General features: G+C 41.6%; 1 protein-coding gene across 3 annotated transcripts in view; it reads right to left on the reverse strand.

The window, feature by feature from the left end:
• GJC1 (gap junction protein gamma 1) overlaps positions 1 to 26714 on the reverse strand; it is a 63675-nt gene that overhangs the window by 18172 nt on the left and 18789 nt on the right. For 2 of the 3 annotated variants that reach the window (XM_044297021.1, XM_044297020.1), the window contains exon 2: positions 1949 to 2197. The exons of the other annotated variant lie outside the window; for it this stretch is intronic. The gene's annotated coding sequence lies outside the window, so the exon portion shown is untranslated. The remainder of the gene's footprint in view (positions 1 to 1948; positions 2198 to 26714) is intronic. 3 annotated transcript variants of the gene reach the window in all.

Consider the following 26714-nt stretch of genomic DNA (forward strand, 5'->3'; position numbering starts at 1 on the left):
GTAAAACTTAAGAAATATCCCACAATTCTGCCAAGGTTTTTGGGGTGTTGACATCACAGTGTTCACAGTGCACTAAAAATGACATGACGCTCAATATGATTGTGGCGATCCAAACTTGCATAGTTTTCTTTATTTTTTTATCACCGGTACTTAAAAAATAAAAAACATTTTCTTTGCACCACCGATTTCTGACAGCTATAACGTTTTTACATTTCAGTCTACAGAGCTGTATCATGGCTTAGTTTTTGCATAATGAACTGTAGTTTTTATTGGTACCATTTTTGTGGTATGTATAACTTTTTCATCACTGTTATTAAATTTTTGGAAGCCGTATCCCTCTGCCTTGCCTCACAGATGCTGCGATCAGTATTGCCCGCACATCTGAGGGGTTAAATAACAGGGTGCAGCATGATAGCTGCTCCTCGTCATTGCAGCCAGGTGCCTGTGGTATGATACATCTGGCACCCGCCATGTATGGAGCAAGCTTACTCCATACAAATGGGGGGCACATAATGCCATACATGTACAATATTATGCGTTAAGGGGTTAAAAAATACAATTCGGTCCTCAAAATACAAACCCTCATACAGCTATGTCGACTGAAAAAAACTTATGGCTCTTGAAGTGTGACAGTAAAAAGGAATTTTAAAAAATTCTCAGTCACTAAAGGGGCGAAATAGAAAAGATTATAAATCCACATCAAAGGTGCATATTTCAGTGCAGATTTAGAGTTAAAGGGTTTCTGTCAGCAGGAAAATGGTTATTAACCTGAGTGACATTAGTGATGTACTAATGTCAGCTGAACACAACTATATTAGTGCCATTATTGAGCAAAAAACTTGCATAATATGCAAATTAGCCTCTAGGAGCGGGGGGGCCACGCCCCTGCTACACTTGATTGACAGGGCCAGGCAGCGCTGGTCTCCTCTTGCCGGCCCTGTATGCTGTGGAAATCTTGTGCCCTGTGCTGTCCCGTTTAGTATTCGGCGCAGTGAGTGAAGCAGTCAGCCAGCGAGCGTCCTTCACTCACTACGCCGAATACTGAACGGGGCGGCGCAGGCGTGAGATTTCACCGGTAGGAGGAAACCAACGCTGGCCTGGCCCTGTCAATCAAGTTTACACGGGCGTTGTAAGAGTTGGGTGAACGGAGCCTCTAGGAGCAGGTGCAATCCCCCCCCCCCCCCCCCCGACTCCTAGAGGCTAATTAGCATATAATAAAATTCTGCAGTAAGGGGCATAAGAATAGGCTAGTTAGGGTCTGCTGACATCAGCACATTGCTAATGTCAGCCACTTAAATAGGGTTAATTCTGGTGACAGAAACCCTTTAAGGTGGATTTACATGGCCCAATTTTTGGGCAGATAATCAGGAACAACCGTTCCTGCGAATGCTTGTTTCAGACAATCTGCTGATCTAAATGTGCCTGCCGATGCCACATGATGAATGAGCGAAATGCTCGTTCATTGGGTGGTCCTGTCGTTCGTGCAGGCACATCAATCATTTCTGGGCAGCAGATTGTGTGGTCTAAACAGTGATCAGCTGCCCAGACACAATGATCCTCCGGCTCTATAACATGCTGCCTGCAGATTACTTCACATTTCATGGGGACAGGTTCCCTTTAAACATTAGATTTAATTATACAACCCTGGAATTGGTTAAAATAAAGTGCAAACATATTTGCCACTTTCCAGATGTTTCTTATTGCTGCTTATTTTCCACACTTTTTTAATACGAAAAAACCCCCCACAACTGTGGCATGTTCTACCACATGCAATATTATGCAGAGTTTTTCCCTAGAAGAAGCCTGTGACCACGACTTGCCATGTACATAACCCTATAAGACAAGCACACCACTATTTCTCTTATAATTTGCAAGTGAAGCCGGGTCCGCATGGAGCTGTAAACTAAAGGTGCACATATATCTTTAATAGTTGTCAGTTGACAGCTACCTCTCCTGACTCCCCCTTGGGGCATATTCATATCTTCATTGGAGGCTCCGTTCGGTGCCTCCATCACAGGGTTCGTCAAAAATAGTGGAGTGAAAAGTCCGGATGCAGATCTTTTTTCTCAGCTAAAAAAAAATAAAATAAAAAATGTTCTCCTGAATGGAAACCAAACGCATCCCATTGCAGTCGATTGGATACGTTAGGCTCCGTGCCTGTCAGTCCGGTATTTCCATTATTTTCTTTCTTCTGCTCCTAAAATAGAAAAGAAGAATGGAAATAATAGCACTGATGTGAAAGTGCCCTTACACATACTGTACATGCTCGGTTTGGCTGAGCATGTATGTTTTCAAAGGGGGGAAAAGGAAACGGCCACTACTAGACGCCTCTGACGGCAGCTCAGACACGGAGATTTAACGCACTAAATACCATTGTCTCCCAGTATCATGTGTTGGGGAACAGTCAGGAGGAGTCCATACACATTACTCTGTCAACCGTCCCCATGAAAACGGCAGGTCCGGGAACAACTGGCAACAATGAAAAATATGTAGAAGATTTGTGGAAGGAAGCTTACCCCAGCATTACTAAAGATAATAGACCTTTTCACATAAAGCATGGTCACAGACACAGCCCATGAATGATATCCTAGTTTTGCCTTGCAAAAGTATTAAGCTCAATGTTTTGTTAATCTCAGGCTATGAGCTGAGCGCTGTGATTGGCCAGCGCTACAGCATGGAAGAATGAGCCGACGGCAGGTTCCCCTGAGTGGAGCCTAACTGTAAAGATACCGGAGGCAATAACGGGAGAACGGAGCGGCGCCCAGGTATAACAGTAAGTGCAGGGGGGTCCCTGGGTGCCGCTCTACATGCCTGTATAGTTACTTTAGAAGTTTTATTCTGGTGAAAGGTCCTCTTTAAGTGGTTTAAGGGGAAACATATAAATGTGTTGGAATGGCCTAGTCAAAGTACAGATCTCAATCCAATAGAAAATCTGTGGTCAGACTTGAAGATTGCTGTTCACAAGCGCAAACCATCCAACTTGAAGGAGCTGGAGGAGGAATTGGCAAAAATCCCAGTGGTAAGATGTGGCAAGCTCATAGAGACCTATCCAAAGCAACTTGGAGCTGTGATTGCCGCAAAAGGTGGCTCTACAAAGTATTGACTTTAGGGGTTGAATAGTTATGCACATTGACTTTCTGTTATTTTGTCCTATTTGTTGTTTGCTTCACAATTAAAAAAATATAAATAAAAACATCTTCAAAGTTGTGGGCAAGTTCTGTATATTAAATGATGCAAATCTTCAAACAATCTATGTTAATTCCATGTTGTGAGGCACCAAAATACAAAAAAAAGTCAAGGGGGGGGGGGGGTTGAATACTTTTCCAAGGCACTGTATCTGTAGAACGAACCCTAGGATTAAGTTAGCATTAAGTTAATATACTCCATATTTATAAAGCGTTCCTGACAAGAGTTTCTGCCCCCTGGCTACAACAATGGTATGTATAAAAAGGACAAAATCTCTGCCAACCTTGCAAAAAAAAAAAATAGAATTAATAAGCAATTACATATAAGTCTAATGTCTACAAACTAACTATAATGCAAAAGACAATGTGTAGCCTTCTAAGTATGGTGATGCAGTATGTTGTGATCTGGAAATATCTGAGATGAACATTAACTCGATATTTGTGTGGAAGGGACATGAAAACATTAGAGGTGACACCTGTCAAAAGCCGAATACTAAGCAGATACAGGAATCATTTTGCTTAATTAGCCTAGAAAGTAGAAAATAGAGATGTGGTACAATTGTCGCTGCTAAATATCTTTCATGGTTGACATGGTTTGAAGGGTTTGCTGACTTCAGCATAAAGGAAGGCAGCGTCTAAACTGCTGAAGTTCATCATGAAACAGACGATGTATTCGGCAGTGTAGTTTTTCTGCAACGGAAAATCCGTTCCATTCATTTGAATAGAACTTGCAAAAACCCAGGTGCTTGCTGCCAAAATAACCCCATTCAGATGAATGGAACTGATATTCAGTCTCAGAAATGTCTGCAACAAAATCTACTGTGTGTGAGGGCTCCCGAAGGCTTCCTTTACATGCACTGAATTCAATGGTTGTTTCTTCATTAAAATCAACACTGGAATGAAATTTATTGGCCCCGGATGCCAGAAAACTGCTGTAAAAAAGTTGCAGACCCAGGGTTTGTGAAAGATAAGCTAGTCTTGAGAAAGAGTCTGATTCACAGTTTTTTGGTCGCTCCACCTCCCACAAAAAAATTGAATAAAAAGTGATCAAAAAGTCACACACACCCCAGTATAGTATCAATAAAAAGTACAGATTGCACCGCAAAAAATGAGTCCCCACACAGCTCTATATAACAATTAAAAAAAAGTTATGAGGGGGGGGGGGGGGGGGTCACAATATGGTGATGCAAAGAAAAAATTAGTTTTTAACCCCAATTATTATTTTTTCAATATTAATACGCAAGAAAAACTATACATATGTGGTATTGTTGCAATCGTACTGACCCAGAGAATGTGGCGGAATTGTGTTTTTATAATCCCACTCCATTTGGAATATTTTTCCCGCTTCCCACTACATTGTGTGTAATTGTAAATGGTGCCTTTAGAAAATACAACTTGTACCGCAAAAAACAAGCCATCATACAGCTATGTGAATGGAAAAATAAAAAAGTTATGGGAAAGCTGAGAGTAGAAAAAAGAAAACTGAAAAATTGAAAATCCCCTGTTTTTGAAAGGGTTAACATTCAGTGGGATGACACAGGTTACTCTCAACCCCTATAGACCTCAAAAGTATACACACCTCTTTGTATAAATATGCTCAAGGCAGGGAGGGAAGTGTAAAAACTGGCACTTTTTTCAGAGAGTACAATGGCCTGAATACACGTCTATGACAGTTGTACAGGCGTTACTGCAACCTCTGCCCTTGAAAACCTGTTAACCAAAAAAGAATGACTTGCTAACCCAGATGATCATTGCAGCCAAGTTCCTAGTGCCCCTGCAATAGAAATCTTTGGATCCCCTCTATTTTTGAGGAATGGCTGACCAAACTAGAAACAGTCTGTAGATTGGAGTAGCTCCTTAGCTGGGAACTGCAAACATGATAGGTTTACCCAGGTCTGGAGCCCATGGTCGTATATAAGCTTAGGCCCTTCCAACTTCAAGTCACTCTAGGGGTTTCAGTACGTTCCATAGTAGATCACCTTCATTTGCAGTAATCAGCCCACTCCCCCTCTTCCTTTACATTCCCAAGGAGTATCTCTACCTATGCAATTTGAGCCCTACAATATAGTCTTACTGGTAACTTAGTTACTTGTTCATATATATATTTTTCTTTTTGTTCCTATAAGTGCCACACCTGTCCAGAGGTTGTGAGTAATATTGCAGCTCAACCCCATTAACTTCAAAGGAGCCGAGCACAATAGCAGACACAACCTACAGACAAGTGTGGCATAAAAAATAAATGAATAAGAAAGCGGAATCTAGACAACCAATTAATGGGGAGTTGGAGTAGCTAAAATGTCACATCTATAGATGAAGGGGACGGGTACACTGGATAAAAAAGGAAGGATTAAAGGGGAGCTATATGGAGCCAGTCCTGACAGAGATACATGAAGTCCCCTGGTTAGCAGTTTCAGTTATCTAACAAATTTATGTTGGACCATGTTTCTGGCAACAAATCCTATATCACAAACTGGTATCAATACAGTAATATCACTAGTATATCAGTTATAATTTCACTTTAAGTTATAATACAGCACATAGCAATACAGAGCTAGTGGTCTAACCAATCTATGGCATATTTCTCAGCACAATCGGAGCTCAAAACCAGAGTGACATAGTAAGATAGTATATAAGGCTGAAAAAAACATCTGTCCATCCAGTTTGGGTTGTTATCCTGCAAGTTGATCCAGAGGAAGGCAAAAAAAAACAACCTGTGAGGTAGAAGCCAGTTTTCTTCACTTTAGGCCTCATGCACACGACCGATGTTGTGTTCCGTGTCTGTTGTTCCGTTTTCCGTGATTTTCTGCGGACCCATATTACCTGTCCTATTTTTTTCACGGACAACGGTTCGCGGACCCATTCAAAAAACACGGATGCACACAAGATTGTCGTCCGTGTTCTTTTTTTTTTCCCCCTATCATTTACTTTCCTTCATGTTTGGAGATCCTTCAAAAATAAAGGAAGACACACGGAAACAAAAACGGACACGGATCACGGAACCCCGTTTTGCAGACCGTGAAAAAATACTGTTGTGTGCATGAGGCCTTAGGGGAAACAATTCCTTCCCGACTCCAATCAGAATAACTCCCTGGATCAACGACCCCTCTCTATTAGGTATAGCCTGTAATATTATTACGCTCCAGAAATACGTCCAGGCCCCTCTTGAATTCCTTTATTGTACTCACCATCACCACCTCCTCAGGCAGAGAGTTCCATAGTCTCACTGCTCTTACTGTAAAGAATCCTCTTCTGTGTTTGTGTACAAACCTTCTTTCCTCCAGATGCAGAGGATGTCCCCTTGTCACAGTCACAGTCCTGGGGATAAATAGATGATGGGATAGATCTCTGTACTGACCCCTGATATATTTATACATGGTTATCAGATCTCCCCTCAGTCGTCTTTTTTCTAAAGTTAATAACCCCAATTTGATAATATTTCAGGGTACTGTAGTCCACCCATTCCAGTTATTACTTTAGTTGCCCTCCTCTGAACCCTCTCCAGCTCTACTATGTCTGCCTTGTTCACAGGAGCCCACAACTGTACACAGTACTCCATGTGTGGTCTGACTAGTGATTTGTAAAGTGGCAGGACTATGTTCTCATCACGGGCATCTATGCCCCTTTTGATGCAACCCATTATCTTATTAGCCTTGGCAGCAGCTGCCTGACACTGGTCTCTACAGCTTAGTTTGCTGTTCACTAAATTTCCATGTCAGTGTTACCCAGTGTTTTACCATTTAGTATGTGCGGGTGACTTGCATTATTCCTTCCCATGTGCATAACCTTACATTTGTTAGTGTTAAACCTCATCTGCCACTTATCTGCCCAAGCCTGCAGTCTATCCAGATCGCTCTGTAGCAGTATACTGTCCTCTTCCGTGTCAATTACTTTACACAGTTTAGTGTCATCTGCAAACATTAATATTTTACTGTGCAAGCCTTCTACAAGATCATTAATAAATATATTGAAGAGAATAGGGCCCAATACTGACCCCTGAGGTACCCCACTAGTGACAGTGACCCAATCTGAGTGTGTACCATTAATTACCACCCTCTGTTTTCTATCACTGAGCCAGTTACTTACTCACATACAGACATTTTCTCCCAGTCCAAGCATTCTCATTTTATATTCTAACCTTTCATGCAGTACAGTATCAAATGTTTTGGAGAAGTCCAGATATACGATTGATTCGCCAGTGTCAAGTCTAGAACTTACCTCCTCGTAGAAACTGATTAACCCTTTCATGACCAAGGGTCATTGATGCCCCAGTGTCCAGGTCAAAATGTACAAATCTGACATGCGTCACTTTATGTGGTAATAGCTTTGGAACACTTTTACTTATCCACGCCATTCTGAGATTGTTTTCTCGTGACACATTGTACTTCATGATAGTCATATATTTGAGTCAATATATTTCACCTTTATTTATGAAAAAATCCCAAATTTACCCAAAATTTACCCTTCTAAAACAGAAAGTCATACCTAATAAAATATTTATTACTTAACATTCCCCATATGTCTACTTTATGTTGGCATCATTTTGGAAATGTCATTTTATTTTTTAGGACATTAGAAAGCTTAGAAGTTTAGAAGCAATTCTTAAAATTTTTAAGAAAATTTCCAAAACCCACTTTTTAAGGACCAGTTCAGGTCTGAAGTCACTTTGTGGGGCTTACATAGTGGAAACCCCCATAAATGACCCCATTGTAGAAACTACACCCCTCAAGTTACTCAAAACTGATTTTAAAAACTTTGTTAACCCTTTAGGCATTCCACAAGAATTAAAGGAAAATGGAGATGAATTTCACTTTTTTGGCAGATTTTCCATTTTATAATTTTTATAATTTTTTTTTCTTTAACACATTGAGAGTTAACAGCCAAACAAAACTCAATATTTATTACCCTGATTCCACGGTTTACATAAACACCCCACATGTGGTCGTAAACTGCTGTACGGGCACACGGCAGGGCGCAGAAGGAAAGGAATGCCATACGGTTTTTGGAAGGTAGATTGTGCTGGATTGGTTTTCTGAACGCCATATGGTTTTTTATTTTTGTGCCGATCGTCTTGTGCAGGGGCTCGTTTTTTGCAGAAAGTGTTGAGGTTTTTATTGGTACCATTTTTGGGTACATAGGATTTTTTGATCATTCATTATTACACTTTATGGGACAAGGTGACCCAAAAATTGGCTGTTTTGGAACAGTTTTCATTTATTTATTTTTACAGCGTTCATCTGAGGAGTTAGGTCATGTGATAGTTTTATAGAGAAGATCGTTACGGACGTGGCAATACCTAATATGTATACTATTTCTTATTTAAGTTTTACACAATAATAGCATTTTTGAAACCCAAAAAATGATGTTTTAGTGTCTCTATAGTCTGAGAGCCATTGCTTTTTTATTTTTTGGGTGATTGTCTTAAATAGGGTATCATTTTTTGCGGGACGAGGTGACGGTTTGATGGTACTATTTTGGGGGTCACAAGCCTTTTTGATCGCTTGCTGTTGCACTTTTTGTGATGTAAGGTGACAAAAATATATTTTTGGGCACTTTTTATTTATTTAATTTTTATGGTGTTTATCGGACGGGGTCTATCATGTGATATATTTATAGAGATGGTCGTTACGGACGCGGTGACACCTAATATGTGTATTTTATTTTATTCTTTCAGAAAAGGCAATTTCTTTTTTCAAATTTACATTTTTATTTATACTTTTATTATTTTCACTTTTTTTTATCAGTTCCCTCTTGGATCTTGAAGATCCAGTGGGGTTGATAGTTGTACTATACTTTGCAATGCTCTTGCATTTTAAAGTATAGTACTTCCAGATTGCCTGTAGGTGGCAGCACTGGACGCCTTTGCCATGGCAACCATCGGTGCTGCAATCACAGCGCTGCAGCCCCGATGGTTGAGAACCCCATGGATGCCGCAACCGCGGCATCTATAGGGGTTAGAGGAGAGTGTCAGCATAGAGCTGACACTCTCTGCTGATGGCGGCGGCTCAGTAATGGAGCCGCCGCCATCGCACACAGCAGGGGGATCGGGGGGGGCAGCGCTGGAAAGGGGGGGGGTCGGGAGGCTGCCTACAATATCGAGGGATGCTGGGGCAGGAGGGGCGGCTAGAAAATTAATGCAGGGGGCGGGAAGGGGGCGGACCGCATGCCATCAGGGCAGGAGATGAGCGCAGGAGAGGGGCACAGATCGGCGGGGCACAGATGGGCACTAAGGGCTTGGGAGGGCCACAGATCGGGGGGCATGAGTTACACTATCGGCTTTCAGCCTCTGATCTGCAGAGCGCAGATCAGAGCCTGAAACCGGCATTTTTTCACTGCCGCGATCCGATTGGTTAGTCTGCACAGACTAACCAATCGGATCGATTGCCGGCAAGGGGCCACTCTGATTGGTCCCTTGCCGGCATTACTGCACTGTATGCTGTCCGTGACAGCATACAGGGCAGGGGCAGAAGCTTTAATCCAAGCGCTTTGCAGCGCTTGGATTAAAGAGCTGCCAGAACGTATATATACGGGTAGCTGCACGGGGTATGTGCAGCTATCACGTATACATACAGATTTCAGTTGGGAAGGGGTTAAATTAGTTTGACATGACTGATACCTCATGAAGCCATGCTGATATGATGTTATTTGCTTATTTTCCTTGGGGTACTCCAAGATAGCATCTCTTAGGAAACCTTCAAACAGTTTACCCATGACAGATGTTAAACTTTCCGGCCTAAAGTTTCCGGGTTCTGTTTTTGGACCCTTTTTGAATATTGGCACCGCATTTGCTATGCACCAATCCTGTGGAAAACTCCCTGTCAGTATAGAGTCCTTAACCACTACCCGACTGCCTAACGCAGGATTGTGTCCTGCGGGCGGTCGGTCTGTTCCTCCTGGACGCGCCGGCGCGTCATCTCGCAAGAGGCGAGATTTCCTGTGAACGCGCACACACAGGAGCGCGCGTTCACAGGATCGGAAGGTAAACGAGTGGATCTACTGCCTGCCAGCGGCGATCATTCGCTGGCAGGCTGTAGATGCCATTTTTTTTTAACCCTTGAAAGGTAAATCAGACGCTGTTTTGTTAACAGCGTCTGATATACCTGCTACCTGGTCCTCTGGTGGTCTCTTTTGCTTGGATCGACCACCAGAGGACACAGGCAGCTCTGTAATAAGTAGCACCAAGCACCACACTCCACTACACCCCCCCCCCCCGGTCACTTTTTAACCCCTGATCACCCCCCTGTCATTGATCACCCCCCTGTAAGGCTCCATTCAGACGTCCGTAAGTGTTTTGCGGATCCGCAAAACACGGACACCGCGGATCTGCAAAACACAGACACCGGCAATGTGCTTTCCGCATTTTGCGGATCCGTACATTGCCAGAACTATATAGAAAATGCCTTTTCTTGTCCGCAATTGCGGACAAGAATAAGTCATGTTCTATAGGCTCTAGAAAAAAAAACAGTGTTCGTCCGATCAGGCCTGCTCTTGTGTGCACACTTGCGTTCAGTCCGCCCCACCGCAGTGACAGAATATATTTTTTTCTGATTACTGCAAAAACACCGTAAAATCGCTTTTGAGGGGCATGGCGAGTTCAAAGTTTTTTTGGGCACAAGTTAGTGGAAACTTATTTTTTATTTATTTTTTCTTCCATGTCTTATATTCCACTAACTTGTGACAAAAAAATAAAATCTTACATGAACTCACCATACCCCTCACGGAATCCAAATGCGTAAAAATTTTTAGACATTTATATTCCAGACTTCTTCTCACGCTTTAGGGCCCTTAAAATGCCAGGGCAGTATAAATACCCCACAAGTGACCCCATTTTGGAAAGAAGACACCTCAAGGTATTTCGTGAGGGGCATGGCGAGTTCATGTAAAATTTTATTTTTTGTCACAAGTTAGTGGAATATGAGACTTTGTAAGAGAAAAAAAAACAAAAACATTTTCCGCTAATTTTTTTATACAAAGTTGTCATATTACAGAGATATTTCTCTCACCCAGCATGGGTATATGTAAAAATACACCCCAAAACACATTGCCCTACTTCTCCTGAGTACGGCGATACCACAAGTGTGACACTTTTTTGCAGCCTAGGTGCGTAAAGGGGCCGAAAGTCCAACGAGTACCTTTAGGCTTTACAGGGTTGCTCACAATTTAGCCCCGCCCAAAATGCCAGAACAGTAAACACACCCCACAAATGACCCCATTTCGGAAAGTAGAAACCCCAAGGTAATCGCTGAGGGGCATATTAAGTCCATGAAAGATTGAACTTTTTGTCACAAGTTAGCGGAAACAGACTTTGTGAGAGAAAATAAATAAATAAATAAATTTCCACTAACTTGTGCCAAAAAAAAAAAAATTCTATGAACTCGCCATGCCCCTCACGGAATACCTTGGGGTGTCTTCTTTCCAAAATGGGGTCACATGTGGGGTATTTATACTGCCCTGGCATTTTAGGGGCCCTAAAGCGTGAGAAGAAGTCTGAAATCCAAATGTCTAAAAATGCCCTCCTAAAAGGTACTCATTGGAATTTGGGCCCCTTTGCGCACCTAGGCTGCAAACAAGTGTCACACATGTGGTATCGCCGTACTCAGGAGAAGTAGGGCAATGTGTTTTGGGGTGTCTTTTTACATATACCCATGCTGGGTGAGAGAAATATCTCTGTAAAATGACAACTTTGTATAAACAAAATGGGAAAAGTTGTCTTTTACAGAGATATTTCTCTCACCCAGCATGGGTATATGTAAAAATACACCCCAAAACACATTGCCTTATTTCTCCTGAGTACGGCGATACCACATGTGTGACACTTTTTTGCAGCCTAGGTGCGCAAAGGGGCCCAAATTCCAAAGAGTATCTTTACGATTTCACAGGGCATTTTTTACGCATTTGGATTCCAGACTTCTTCTCACGCTTTAGGGCCCCTAAAATGCCAGGGCAGTATAGACACCCCAAGGTATTCCGTGAGGGGTATGGTGAGTTCATGTAAAATTTTATTTTTTGTCACAAGTTAGTGGAATATGAGACTTTGCAAGAAAAAATAAATAAATCATTTTCCGCTAACTTGTGACAAAAAATAAAAACTTCCCTGAACTCACTATGCCCATCAGCGAATACCTTAGGGTGTCTACTTTCCGAAATGGGGTCATTTGTGGGGTGTTTCGACTGTCTGGGCATTGTAGAACCTCAGGAAACATGACAGGTGCTCAGAAAGTCAGAGCTGCTTCAAAATGCGGAAATTCACATTTTTGTACCATAGTTTGTAAACGCTATAACTTTTGCGCAAACCAATAAATATACAATTACTGCATTTTTTTAATCAAAAACATGTAGAACAATAAATTTAGAGAAAAATTTATATATAAATGTAGTTTTATTTGAAAAATTTTACAATTGAAAATGAAAAATGTCGTCAATTTCGATTAATAACAAAAAAAGTAAAAATGTCAGCAGCAATGAAATACCACCAAATGAAAGCTCTATTAGTGAGAAGAAAAGGAGGTAAAATTCATTTGGGTGGTAAGTTGTATGACCGAGCAATAAACCGTGAAAGTAGTATAGTGCAGAATTGTAAAAAGTGGTCTGGTCATTAAGGGGGTTTAAGCTAGGGGAGCTGAGGTGGTTAAATAAATATCAGAAATAAGGGTCTGGCTATGACATTAGTTAATTTTCTTAGGATACAGGGGTGTATGCCATCCAGTCCTGGGGACCAGAGTTTGATCCAGAGCAGCCCACAAAATCCCTTATAATTAAAAATGTTGTATGTTCAGGTCAGGTCTATTAAAGCAGCTCCTCAATCTGATCCACCGAGGTCATGTCCATAGAGGAGAAGTCTATATGCCATTCATAGGACAACCCTTTTAAAGGAGTTATCCCACAAAAATAATTTTCACCTTTCCAGTAACAGCATGTTGTTAGGACCCCCTGGAATCCCAGGAATAAGGGGTCTGAAGAGAGCAGAGCCTTCATTCATGGGATCAAGTGGTCCAGCTGGTACGATATTTATCACCTATCCTTATGGTTTGCATGGTATGACCCCTTTAAAGGTACGGCCTTTCGAACCCCATAGAATATAATGGGATCCAGCAGGTATCCGGCCTCTCCCTGGCATTTATGCTGTGATACAGACTGACAAATATTGTTGCGCGATACGGTTTTTGTCCGGCCGAATCCCAGCATGAATGTCAGGGAAAGGCCGGATCCCCGCGCTTCCCATTATAGTCAATAGGCTTTGAGGTGAACGACAGTATCCGGCTAGGAACAGCCTGCCGGATTGCTCTTCCACATGTGTGAAACTAGCCTTAGGGGTAAAGTCAGAAACTTACCATACATGTTAAACTATCGTCCGTCCCCAACAAAAATAGTGGGTTCGGCTGACAATGGTATGATGATTATGGGGTCTTTAGTGTCCAAAAAGCACAGGAAATGTCACATTGCTGGTATATGACTGATAATTTAGTGTGGGAAACTGCAAGTAAATGGCTGAAGAGGTGAAAGGCCAATATATAATAGCCGTATATAAATAATTCCACACACAAAATTTCCATGCTTATGTAAAGCTTGTGAATCAGAGATGATTCTAAGGGAAATGCCTAGATTATCAGTTCATCTGACTCATATTTTCCATTTGCTTTCATAATACCAAAATGACCTGTAAATCACAATCTGAGATCAAAACACACTAAAAACTGCTGTACTGTGGTCCCTTAAAGGGAACCTGTCCCCGGGATTTTGTGTATAGAGCTGAGGACATGGGTTGCGCTAGATAGCCGCTAGCACATCCGCAATACCCAGTCCCCATAGCTCTGTGTGCTTTTATTGTGTAAAAAAAAACGATTTGATACATATGCAAATTAACCTGAGATAAGTCCTGTCCCTGACTCATCTCGCGTACAGGACTCATCTCAGGGACAGGACTCATCTCAGGTTAATTTGCATATGTATCAAATCGTTTTTTTTACACAATAAAAGCACACAGAGCTATGGGGACTGGGTATTGCGGATGTGCTAGCGGCCATCTAGCAACCAATGTCCTCAGCTCTATACGCAAAACCCCAGTGACAGGTTCCCTTTAAAGGGGTTGTCTCACTTCAACAAGTGGCATTTATCATGTAGAGCCAGTTGATGGGGGTCACATGACGACTGCAGCCAATCACTGGCCGCAGTGGTCACCTGTCACACATGCTGTGTGTCACAGGCCACATGGTTGACAAGTCACCCAGGTTAGTATGAACCCCCTCGTGGTTCATACTATGAAGGCAATCTGAAGAGGTCAGTTGAAAAGTTTAGCTTTGGATAACCCCTTTAACTATATTTATATCTTTGCATGTACGACTAAGGCAAATGCTTCATATTCAATATTACTTCAATAAACTGTACTTTTTTAAAAAGGTAGTTTAATGTACCAGGAAAATAAAATGAGGCTGCCCACACCAGTCATCCAAAGGAGTAGCTCCTCCTGGCACAGATAGAGGGCAGTATGGGACATGTAGTACCGCACTGTACTGTCAAAGATGAGTTACTAGACACCAATAGAGGTGTTTTATTGGCATTGTATGTTGAGTCTAGTTGCATCCCAAGGACATTGTATATCATTACATGGGCACAGCTCTGTTTCTATGTTACAGAGATCCAAATGCCCTGGTTCCCTTCACACACAGATTGAGTTCAAAAGGTATTGCTGTCTAAAAATGGTTGGGCATTGTACTATGGCCTCATTCACACAACCATATTTTTGGTCGGAGTCCGATCTACATTTTCTTGTGGACAAGAATAGGTATTTTGACAATGGGGTCCATGAAAAGTGTGAGATGCACACGACCAGTATCTGAACTTTGTGGATCTGTGGTATGCCTACCGCAAAATGGGTACAGATGTATGAATGTAGATGTACAATAGGTGACCAAGAGTGGCGCTGTGCGGACTCAGTGCAGGGGGCCAGTTATACATGTGGATCAGCGGTGGCCCTGGCAGCCAGAATACCACAGTTTAGGAAGTTATTCCATACCCTATTTATCAGCCACCACTCGTCATAACAAAAACACGTTTCCCTCATACAATTCGGCCCGCAGCCACCACCGGAGGGTACTGAGGGAACAGAGGTAAACCGCAAACTAGACAATGGACACAAAAGGAGAGATTTAGGAAGACTCGCATTTCTATGCAGTTCTATACATATGCACTGCAGTAAAATGTACCAAATTTAGTGGAGGTTTAAAGATAGTGCCTGCCCGCCAGCAGGCACCAGGGACTAATTTAACCCCTCAGATGCTGTGGTAAAACAATAAGCCCTCACAAAGCTCCCTACACATAACAAATAAAAAAGTTATGGGTGTCAGAATATGGTGATGCAAAAAAATAAAAAAAAATAAAACTGTGGCAGAAATGTTTTTTTTTATTTTTATAATTCAACCCCATTTGTTGTTTTTCTTCCCGTTTCCACTACATTGTATGCAATAAACGGTGCCATTTAAAAGTACAACTTGTCCCAGAAAAAACAATCTCTCATACGGCTGTGTGAATAGAGAAATAAAAAAAGTTATGGCTTTGGGAGGGCTTGGGGGTAAAAAAAAACAAAAACATGAAAAAACAGAAAATTGCCCGATGCTAAAAGGGTTAAAAGACGCACGCCTCTTACTGAAGAGGACTCATGTGCCCATGTACTGTAGTCCGGACTATGTATTTCAATGTAGCATTGACCGTGTGGGAACAGGGAGCTGTAAGGAAATAAAGAACAGTGATCTGGACTCCATATCTGCAGTACCACTCATGTATTGCGGTAGATGCAGACTATGTCAGCACTATATAAGCGAGATAGGCCTCTTTCACACGACTGTATCCGTTTTGTGGTTGGCAAATTGCCGATATGCAAAAGACAGATGCAAACAGCAGATTGGACATACGGATGTGGAAAGCACACAGATGAATCCGTATGTCCGTTCTGCAATTTGCATAGTCGGGTGCATGAGGCCTACAATACAAATAAATTAATTAATTATTAGTCCATGATCATCCTGACAGATTCCTTTGAAAGAATTTCGCGTATTTTGCTTTTTTTGGGGGAAAAAATAGTTCAAAGCCAATAATTATTAACATCCCCCACCATATAAAAAAATAAATAAAGCATTTTTCTTCCTTTCATCAATTGCATGAAATTGTTTTGCTTTTCATTGCTGAATGTACAATCAAAGATAACTTGTATAGCCAGACATACTGACTGTGTTCGACTTCTAACAGTCAGGAATTACTAGAAAATTAAATAAATGCCCTTTCTAATGTTTTATGTACATTAGCAAACTAAGAGACAAATCTACAAAATAAACAGCAAATTAAATACAAAAATATACTTACTGGTTGCAATGGTCCCTACAGAATTGTTTTACTGGAAAGGCAAAGCACATCCCAAATATTTGAATCTATTGTCTGCAAACTAACTCTCAATGGTCTGCCCATATTCTATGTGACTGACCTTAAAGCGGCTCTGTCACCAGATCACCCCTATTACACCGAGCACATAGCCTGGTAGGGGTGATCCTGCAGTGTAAAATGATACCTTCCCCCTCACTGTCATAATCTTATTTCTTTGCTTGCAGGCAATTTCGAGCACCAGCAGGTTTTTTTCAGTAAGAAAGAACACCGCTATACGACATCTACTGACATCTAAACACCCCCCCTCCCCTCGACTGACAGCATTAGACCAAATCTAAGCCGTCGCTGTAAATCAAGGGGAGGGGGTGGTGTTTAAATGTCAGTAGGCGTCGCATAGCGGTGCTCGTAGTGAGAAAGTGGTGTTTAAATGTGCAGCTGCCGAGCGGGGGGCCCTCTGTCAGTGACAGCAGGGCACCCCAGAGAGAAGGCAGGGACAGTTCCCAGGTGTCCCTGCCTTTTAGATCTCTCAGCGATGTGTACACCGATCAGGAAGCGCATAGGACGGTGGTCATGTAACCGCCGGGGCCAGGAGAGTGCAGGAGCTATCGGGTCTTCCATAGAACTCGATCAGCCCTGCATTGAGGCTGTACAGCGCTGTATACTGCTGTACATCCTCTCTGGGGGGTGTATTTCCCCTGTAACTGGGGCTACTATGTAAAAAAAAAAAAAAGTGAAGTTAAATGTCCCCCAGAGGTCTTGTGGGGGACACAAAGTGTAAAATAAAAATATTAAGTGTTTTATAAAATAAAAATTAAAAAATATTAAAAATCCCCAAGTAATAAAAAAAATAAAAAATAATAGAAAATAAAATAAAATACACATATTTGATATTTCCGTGTCCGTTATGGTCAGCTCTTTAAATATATCACATGAGCCACCCAGTCCGATAAACACCATAAAATAAATAAAAACTGTGTAAAAAAAAAGCCATTTTTGTCACCTTACATCACAAGATGTGCAACACCAAGTGATCAAAAAGGCATATGTCCCACAAAATGGCACCAATAAAACAGTCACCTCATCATGCAAAAAATGAGCTCCTACATAAGAAAATCACACCAAAAAAAATAAAATATAGCTCTCAGAACATGGAGATATTAAAAAAAAAATTGTTTCAAAAATGTTATTATTGTGTTAAAGTGAAATAAATAAATAAAAATTCACATTAGGTATCGCCGCGTCCGTAACAACCAGCTCTATAAAAATATCACATGACCTAACCCCTCAGGTGAACACTGTAAAAAAATAAAAAAATAAAAACAGTGCCAAAAAAGCCATTTTTTGTCACCTTACAACACCAAGCGATCAAAAAGGCATATGCCCCCCAAAATAGTACCACACAGTCACCTCATCCTGCAAAAAATTAGACCCTAACTAAGACAATTGGTCAAAAAATAAAAAAGCTATGGCTCTAAATCTACAGAGACACTAAAACATATACCGTATATATATATTTTTTTAAATCCTATTATTGTGTAAAACTTTAAAAAAAACTGTGCTAAAACAACCAATTTAATGGTCACCTTGCCCCATAAAGTGTAAAAATGAATGATCAAAAAATCTTATGTAACAAAAAATAGTACCAATAAAAACGTCAATTCTTCTTGCAAAAAACCTGCCTCTGCACAAGACGATCAGAAGAGAAATACATTTAAAAAAATGGTGTTCAGAAAATGGAGACACAAAAACATAATTTTTTAAAAAATTCTTTATTATGTAAAACTGAAACAAAAAAAGTAGACATATTTGATATCATCGCGTCCGTAACAACCTGCTCTTTAAAAATAGCAAATGATCTACCCTGTCAGATGATGGTTGTAAAAAATAAAAACGTGCCAAAACAGCCATTTTTTGTTTACCATTCCTCACAAAAAACATAATATAGAGCAATTAAAAATCATATGTACCCCAAAATAGTACCAATTAAACTGGCACCTTATCCCCTAGTTTCCAAAATGGGGTCCCTTTTTGGGAGTTTCTACTGTAAGGGTGCATCAGGGGGAATTCAAATGGGACATGGCATCTAAAACCAGTCCAGCAAAATCTGCCTTCCAAAAACCATATGGCGCTCCTTTTCTTCTGCGCCCTGCCGTGTGCCCTTACATCAGTTTATGACCACATGTGGGGTGTTTCTGTAAACGCAGAATCTGGGTAATAAATATTGAGTTTTGTTTGGCTGTTAACCCTCGATGTGTTAAAGAAAAAAAAATTGATTCAAATGGAAAATCTGCCAAAAATTTTGAAATTTGTTCTCCATTTTCCTTTAATTCTTGTGGAACACCTAAAAGGTTAACAAAGTTTGCAACATCAGTTTTGAGTAAATTGAGGTGTGTAGTTTCTACAAAGGGGTCATTTATGGGGGTGTCCACTATGTAAGCCCCACAAAGTGACTTCAGACCTGAACTGGTCCTTAAAAAGTGGGTTTTGAAAGTTTTATTATTGCCTCTTTCACACGGGCGAGATTTCCGCACGGGTGAAATGCATGAGGTGAACGCATTGCACCCGCACTGAATCCGGACCCATTAATTTCTATGGGGCTGTGTACATGAGCGGTGATTTTCACACATCACTTTTGCGTTACGTGAAAATTGCAGCATGTTCTATATTGTGCGTTTTTCACGCAACACAAGCCCCATAGAAGTGAATGGGGCTGCGTGAAAATCACAAGCATCCGCAAGCAAGTGCGGATGCGGTGCGATTTTCACGCACGGTTGCTAGGTGACGATCGGGATGGAGACCCGATCATTATTATTTTCCCTTATAACATGGTTATAAGGGAAAATAATAGCATTCTGAATACAGAATGCATAGTACAATAGGGCTGGAGGGGCCGGCATCTATTCTGTCTTCTTCTTTGAGGAATAGGACCTTTGATGACGTCACTGCGCTCATCACATAGTCCGTCACATCATCCATCACCTTGGTAAAAGATCATGTGATGAGCGCAGTGATGTCATCAAAGGTCCTATTCTTCAAGAAGAAGACAGAAGAGATGCCAGCTGCACGAACAAGTGGATTAAGGTGAGTTAAAAAAAAAAATAAAATTTAACCCCTCCAGCCCTATTGTACTAAGCATTCTCTATTCAGAATGCTATTATTTTCCCTTATAACCATGTTATAAGGAGAAATAATACAGTCTACACAACCTTGAACCCAAACCTGAACTTCTGTGAAGAAGTTCGGGTCTGGGTAGCACATTCTTTTTTGTATCACGCGCGTGCAAAACACATTGCACCCGCGCGTTAAAACGGAACAACGGAACGGAATTGAGGTATTACTTTCTGTTTTAAAAGCAGAGAAAGGCCGAAGGCACATGGCCGTTTTTCAAGGCCGTGAGCGGTCAGTGGAACCGCGGCCTGGATTCCTGCAGAGAGCAGGAGCGCACGGCGTCACGCGGTTCCACGGACCGCTCACGGCCGTGAAAAACGGCCGTGTGCATTCGGCCAAATAGAAATTTTGAAAATTGCTAATTTTTGGTAAATTTGGGATTTTTTCATAAATAAAAGGCGATATATATTGACTTAAATTTATGGTTATCATGAAGTACAATGTGTCACGAGTAAACAATCTCAGAATGGCTTGGATAAATAAAAGTGTTCCAAAGCTATTACCACATAAAGTGACATGTAAGATTTGCAAAATTAGGCCTGGTCAGGAAAGGGGGTAAATGGCCTGGTCTGGAAGTGGTTAAGGACCAGGCCATTTTTTTAAAATCTGACATGTGTCGCTTTATGCGGGGATAACTTTAAAACGCTTTTACTTATCCAAGTCATTCTGAGACAGTTTTCTCTTCACATATTCTACTTCATGATAGTGGTAAATTTAAGTTAAAATATTTCATTTGTATTTATGAAAAAAATTACCAAATTTATAAACAATTTAGAAAAATTCGTAATTTTCAACATTTCAGTTTCTCTGCTTTTAAAACAGAAAATAATACCTCTTAAAATAGTTTTTACTTTACATTTCCCATATGTCTACTTCATGTTTGGATCATTTTCTAAATGACATTCTCTTTTTTTTGGGACGTTAGAAGGCTTAGAAGTAAATCTTGAAATTTTTCAGAAAATTTCCAAAACCCAATCTTTAGGGACAAGTTCAGGTCTCCAATCAGGCCTAGTTCACACGAACGTTTTTTTTGCGAGTGTATGGGCCATTTTTTTGTGTTCCGTATATGGACCGTATACGGAAACATTCATTTCAATGGTTCCGCAAAAAAAACTAAATGTACTCCGTATGCATTCCGTTTACGTATTTCCGTTCCGTTGAAAGATAGAACATGTCCTATTATTGCCCGCAAATCACGTTCCGTGGCTCCATTCAAGTCAATGGGTCTGCAAAAAAAAACGGAACACATACAGAAAAGCATCCCTATGTCTTCCGTATCCGTTTTTTCTGAACCATCTATTGAAAATGTTATGCCCAGCCCAATTTTTTCTATGTAATACTGTATACGGCATACGGAAAAATGGAAAGGAAACGGAACAACGGATCCGTTAAAAACGAACCGAAAAAAAACATAAAAGCCATACGTTCGTGTGAACTAGGCCTCACTTTGTGAGGCCTTACATAATAGAAACTACCCATAAATGGCCCCATTTTAGAAACTACACCCCTCAAGGTATTCAAAACTGATTTTAAAAACTTTCTTAGGGTCCATTCACACGTCCGCAATTTTGTTACGCATTCTGCGGAACGGAATTGCGAACTTATTCATTTCTAAGTGCTGCCCGGATACAGAATTGCGGACCTGCACTTCCGGGTTCGCAATTCCGTTCCCGAAAAAAATAGAACATGTCCTATTCTTGTCCGCAATTGCGGAAAAGAATAGGCATATTCCATCAGTGACGGCAATGTGCGGTCCGAAAAATGTGGAACGCACATCACCGCTGTCCGTGTTTCGCGGATCCGCAAAACACACACATGTGTGAATGGACCCTTAACCCTTTAGGTGTTCCACAAGAATTAAAAGAAAATGTAGATGAAATTTCTGAATTTCACTTTGACAGATTTTCCATTTTAATCTATTTTTTCCAATAACAAAGCAAGGGTGAACAGCCAAACAAAACTCAACATTTATTGGCCTAATTCTGTAGTTTACAGAAAGGAACGCCATATGGTTTTTGGGGGCAGATTTCACTGGGATAATTTTAAGTTGCCATGTCACATTTGAAGACCCCCTGATGCACCCCTAGAAACTTTAAAAAAAATTACCCCATTTTGGAAACTACGGGTTAAGGTGACAGTTTTGTTGGTACTATATTAGGGTACATATGATTTTTGGTTGCTCTATATTACACTTTTTGTGAGGCAAGGTAACAAAAAATAGCTGTTTTGGCACAGTTTTTATTTTTTGTTATTTACAATGTTCATCTGACAGGTTAGATCATGTGCTATTTTTTATAGAGCAGGTTGTTACGGAGGTGACAATACCAAATATGAGTTTTTTTGGTTGTTTGTTTCAGTTTTACATAATAAAGCATTTTTGAAAAAATAAATAAAAATTTTTAGTGTCTCGATATTCTGAAAGCCATAGTTTATTTTTAGTTTTTGGGCAACTTTCTTATATAGGGGCTCATTTTTTTCGGTATGAGATGACGGTTTGATTGGCACTATTTTAGGGTGCATATGACTTTTTAATTGCTTCGTATTACACTTTTTGTGATGCAAGGTGACAAAAAAATTGCTTTTTTGATACAGTTTATACGTTGTTATATTTTTTTACGGTGTTCACCTGAGGTGTTAGTTCATGTAATATTGTTATAGAGCAGGTCGTTACAGATGTGGCAATACCTAATATGTATACTTTTTTTTATTTAAGTTTTACACAATAACATCATTTTTTAAACAAAAAAAAATCATGTTTTAGTGTCTGTCATAGTTTTTTTAATTTTTTGGGTGATTGTCTTAGGTAGGGGCTAATTTTTTGCAGGATGAGGTGACGATTAGATTGGTACTATTTTGGGGGGCATATGCCTTTTTGATCGCTTGGTGTTACACTTTTAGTGGTGTAAGGTGACAAAAAATGGTTTGTTTAGCACAGTTTTTATTTTTTTATGGTGTTCACCTGAGGGGTTAGGTCATGTGATATTTTTTATAGAGCCAGTCGATACAGACGTGACGATACCTAATACACTTACAGCCTTCCCACATGTGAGATCCAGGGGGCTGGATCTCACAGGCTGTCACGGAAGGCAGCCACGATGCCTAAGGAAGGCATCTGGCTGCCTTCTCTGCCATCGGATCCCCGTCACAGCAGCGCGGGGACCTGATGGCCATCCCGTACCCGGCATGATCCCGCACGTGCAGTGTGAGGGTTAATGCGCCGGCATCTGTGTTTTCCCCCGATGCCGTCGTATACAGCAGTGGTCTGGCTATCAATGACTGCCGGACCCCTGCCGCTAATCGGGCTGGTCCTTAAGTCACGTCCACCAGTGCTGTACATGTGCGGGTCCTTATGGAGTTAAACTGCAGGATCAGCCCTACCAGGCTATGTGCTCGGTTTAATAGGGGTGATCTGGTGACAGAGCTGCTTTAAACAGCCAGATAATTGTGCAGATTATCAAGAATGACCGTTCCTGTGAACACTCACTCCCGATAATCTGCCTGTCGAAATGTGCCGCAGATCAGCAAAATACTCGATCATCAGGTGAAACTGTTGTTCGTGCAGGCACCACCAATCATCGTTTCTAGGCAGCAGATCATGCAGTCCAAACAGCGATCTGCTGCCTAGAAACAATGCAGCAGATCACAATAGCGATCCCTCGTCCTCATACTGTGGAGGAGATCACTGCATGTAAATGCAGCGCTTCACCTCCCCTGAACGAGTAGCTTATGGCGGGAGCTGAAGCGGAGAGGAGTAGCTAATCACCTCCCCGGAACGAGTAGCTAATGTTTCTTCCCCACAATCTAATGCTCATCCGCCCGTATAAATCCACCATAACCCCTTAAAGGGGTTGTCCGAGTTATGAAAAATAATATATAGCACTGTAAATCTGATGGGCAGCAATATATAACTAAGCAAGTTTTAGGCAAAAAAATAAATAAATCTATCCTCATTACCTGGTTCTCTTCTGGCCCTTTGTTTACCTGCAATAACAACAATCTCTGAAGTTTTCCTCATGAATATTTGTGCCCCTCCACCTACTCTGCAAAGGGAGTGAATACCATGAGTGACATGTCTGACAGATGGGATACTCATCAGCATGTTGTATGTGTAGGACTATAAGTTCCAGCTATACAATGACACTGCTGATACACACAGGATCTTCTCCCTACCTGTTTTTGTGCAATGCTCTGCAGAACTCCTCGAGTCTGTCAGCTCTTATTCCCAGCATTTGTCTCCTCACTGCCTGCAACTACTCAGTAAAGCTTTCAGCCCTGAGTCTGTGCTGCTGAAGGGGTTAATCCAGGGAGAGAGCAATAAGCACCAGACGTCAGTGCAGGGGGGCGTGGCCAGCACAGTGACCTCTCGTGTACAGACACCTTGTAGTGACTCAGAGAGTAAAGTTATCATTAAAATGGAAATTCAAAAGGCTAAAAGCGATTCTGGCTCGGCCAAATTCAAATAATTGAGATGAAATACAGCAAAATCTTGGAAACCAAGGCCTAAGAAGATAGAGCAGAACCAACCTTTAAAGAACAAAATCTACTAAATAATGGTCCACATTTACTAATGCGATTGCGCTTAGGCATGGTTATAAAATGTGCCAAAATCTGGCACAAATTGGTGCATATAATTTGAGCAAAATCCATTGCAACTATGTTGCCATGGGGGTGCGGCTTATCAGGTAAGGGTTGTGGGCTTGGACGGAAATGAGACACAGCCTAAAGACTTTCATTTTGTGGCAAAGTGCACTAAAATTTAGAACAAAATTACAAAATTCTGTTGCATAGCAAAAAAATAGCAATAGTTGGTAGAAAGTCAGACAAAAGTGTTTAGCTGTGCACCAAATTTATCATCAAATGGGTAATTTTTAGGGCTCGTGCACACAACTGTGTTTTTGGTCCACATCCGATCAGCATTTTTTACGGATTGGATGCGGACCTATTAATCTCAACAGGGCCACCAAACTCCAACGCTAACTTCGGTCCTTGGGACCCACCTATGGCCTCTTGCACACGACCGTAGTTTGGTTCCGCATCCGAGCCGCATTTTTTGTGGCTCGGATGCGGACCCATTCACTTGAATGGAGCCGCAAAAGATGCAGACAGCACTCCATGTGCTGTCCGCATCCGTTGCTCTGTTCTGTGGTCCGCAAAAAAAATAAAAAATAACCTGTCCGCAAAACGGACAAGAATAGGCAGTTATATCAATGGCTGTCCGTGCCATTCCGCAAATTGCGGAACGCACACGGACGCCATCTGTGTCTTGCGGATCCGCAATTTGCAGACCGCAAAACACACAACGGTCGAGTGCATGAGGCCTAAAACTGACTTGTGATCTTCATTCTCCAGGTCACTACGAATCTGATGATACCACTAGGGCTGAAACGTTACTCAATTGAATCGAGTAATTAGACACAAAAAAAATCATCTATGCTAATTTTTTGCATCGAGGATTCGTTTGTGTCATGTGACCACGGAGCAGAAGTGAAGCGCTTACTATTAGTTACCGCTCCGTGGTCACCCGCCGGCCCGTACCACGCTGCACTGGATCCTGAAACATCGTGTGACGTGTCAGGCTGTGTGACATCAGGATCCAGGGCAGCGCGTGGAGAAGAAGAGGAAGGAGCTGAGGAGCGGCGCCCCTACAGGAGAGGTAAGTATTTTATTTCACTGGCGCTGGGGACATGGCACTGTAGGGGGACAGCCGGCAATGGATGTTATGGAGTAGCAGATGGGAGTGGGGGACATGGAGGGGCTGATCCGATGGCACTGGGGGACATGGAGGGGCTGATCCAATGGCACTGGGGGACATGGAGGGGCTGATCCAATGGCACTGGGGGACATGGAGGGGCTGATCCAATGGCACTGGGGGACATGGAGGGGCTGATCCAATGGCACTGGGGGACATGGAGGGGCTGATCCAATGGCACTGGGGGACATGGAGGGGATGATCCGATAGCACTGGGGGACATGGAGGGGATGATCCGAAAGCACTGGGGGACATGGAGGGGCTGATCCGATGGCACTGGGGGACATGGAGGGGCTGATCCGATGGCACTGATGGACATGGAGGGGCTGATCCGATGGCACTGGGGGACATGGCAATGAATTGCATGGAGGGGCTGATCCGATGGCACTGGGGGACATGGAGAGGGTGATCTGATGGCACTGGGGCAGTGCAGCTGAAGGCACTGGGGTGGGGGAGAGCTGAAGGCACTGGGGGAACGGAGCTGATGGCACTGGGGTGGGGGGGAGCTAATGGCACCGGGGGAACTGATGCACTTGGGCTGGGGGGGAACGACGGGTGTTGAGGACTGATGGGAGGGGGTCTAATGAGTTTTTATAAAGGAAAACATTCTATTATTTCATTTTTTCTTATTAGATTACTCTATTAATCGTAAAAAATAAATAGATAGAATACTCAATTATTAAAATAATCGTTTACTGCAGCCCTAGATACCACATAACTATAGTTTTCCTTGCATTTTGATAATGAAAAAAAAAAGCTTGGAATGTTTTTTTTCTGTCATTTTTTGACCCCTATAACTTTTTTGCAGTTATGTGTTACCATTCTGGGGTGTGTACAACTTTTTGATCCGTTTTTATTACATTTTTTGAGGGAGGAGAAGCGACCAGAAAATGGCAAATCAGTAGTTTTGACCCTTTTTTTTCATTTCGCCTTTTTCCTTATGGGATTAATACTTTTACATTTTGATAGTACAGGCGTTTTCACGATACCCATGATGTGCTTTTTTTTATTCTCATTTTGGGGAAAGGAGGGGTAATTTGAATTTTTATATATTTTATTTATAAAAAAATATTTTTTCTCTACACTTTTTTTTTTCCCATAGGGAACTATAACAAGCAATCATTAGATTGCTATTGTCATAGACTCCAATGCACTAGCATTGAAGTCTATGATTATTTTACTAGTTTCCTATGGAGCCCTGCTACAGGCAAGGGCTCCATAGGAAAGACTCTGCAGCAGCC

This window comes from Bufo gargarizans, chromosome 6 (genome assembly GCF_014858855.1).
Source record: "Bufo gargarizans isolate SCDJY-AF-19 chromosome 6, ASM1485885v1, whole genome shotgun sequence".
In the NCBI taxonomy this organism is placed as follows: domain Eukaryota; kingdom Metazoa; phylum Chordata; class Amphibia; order Anura; family Bufonidae; genus Bufo; species Bufo gargarizans.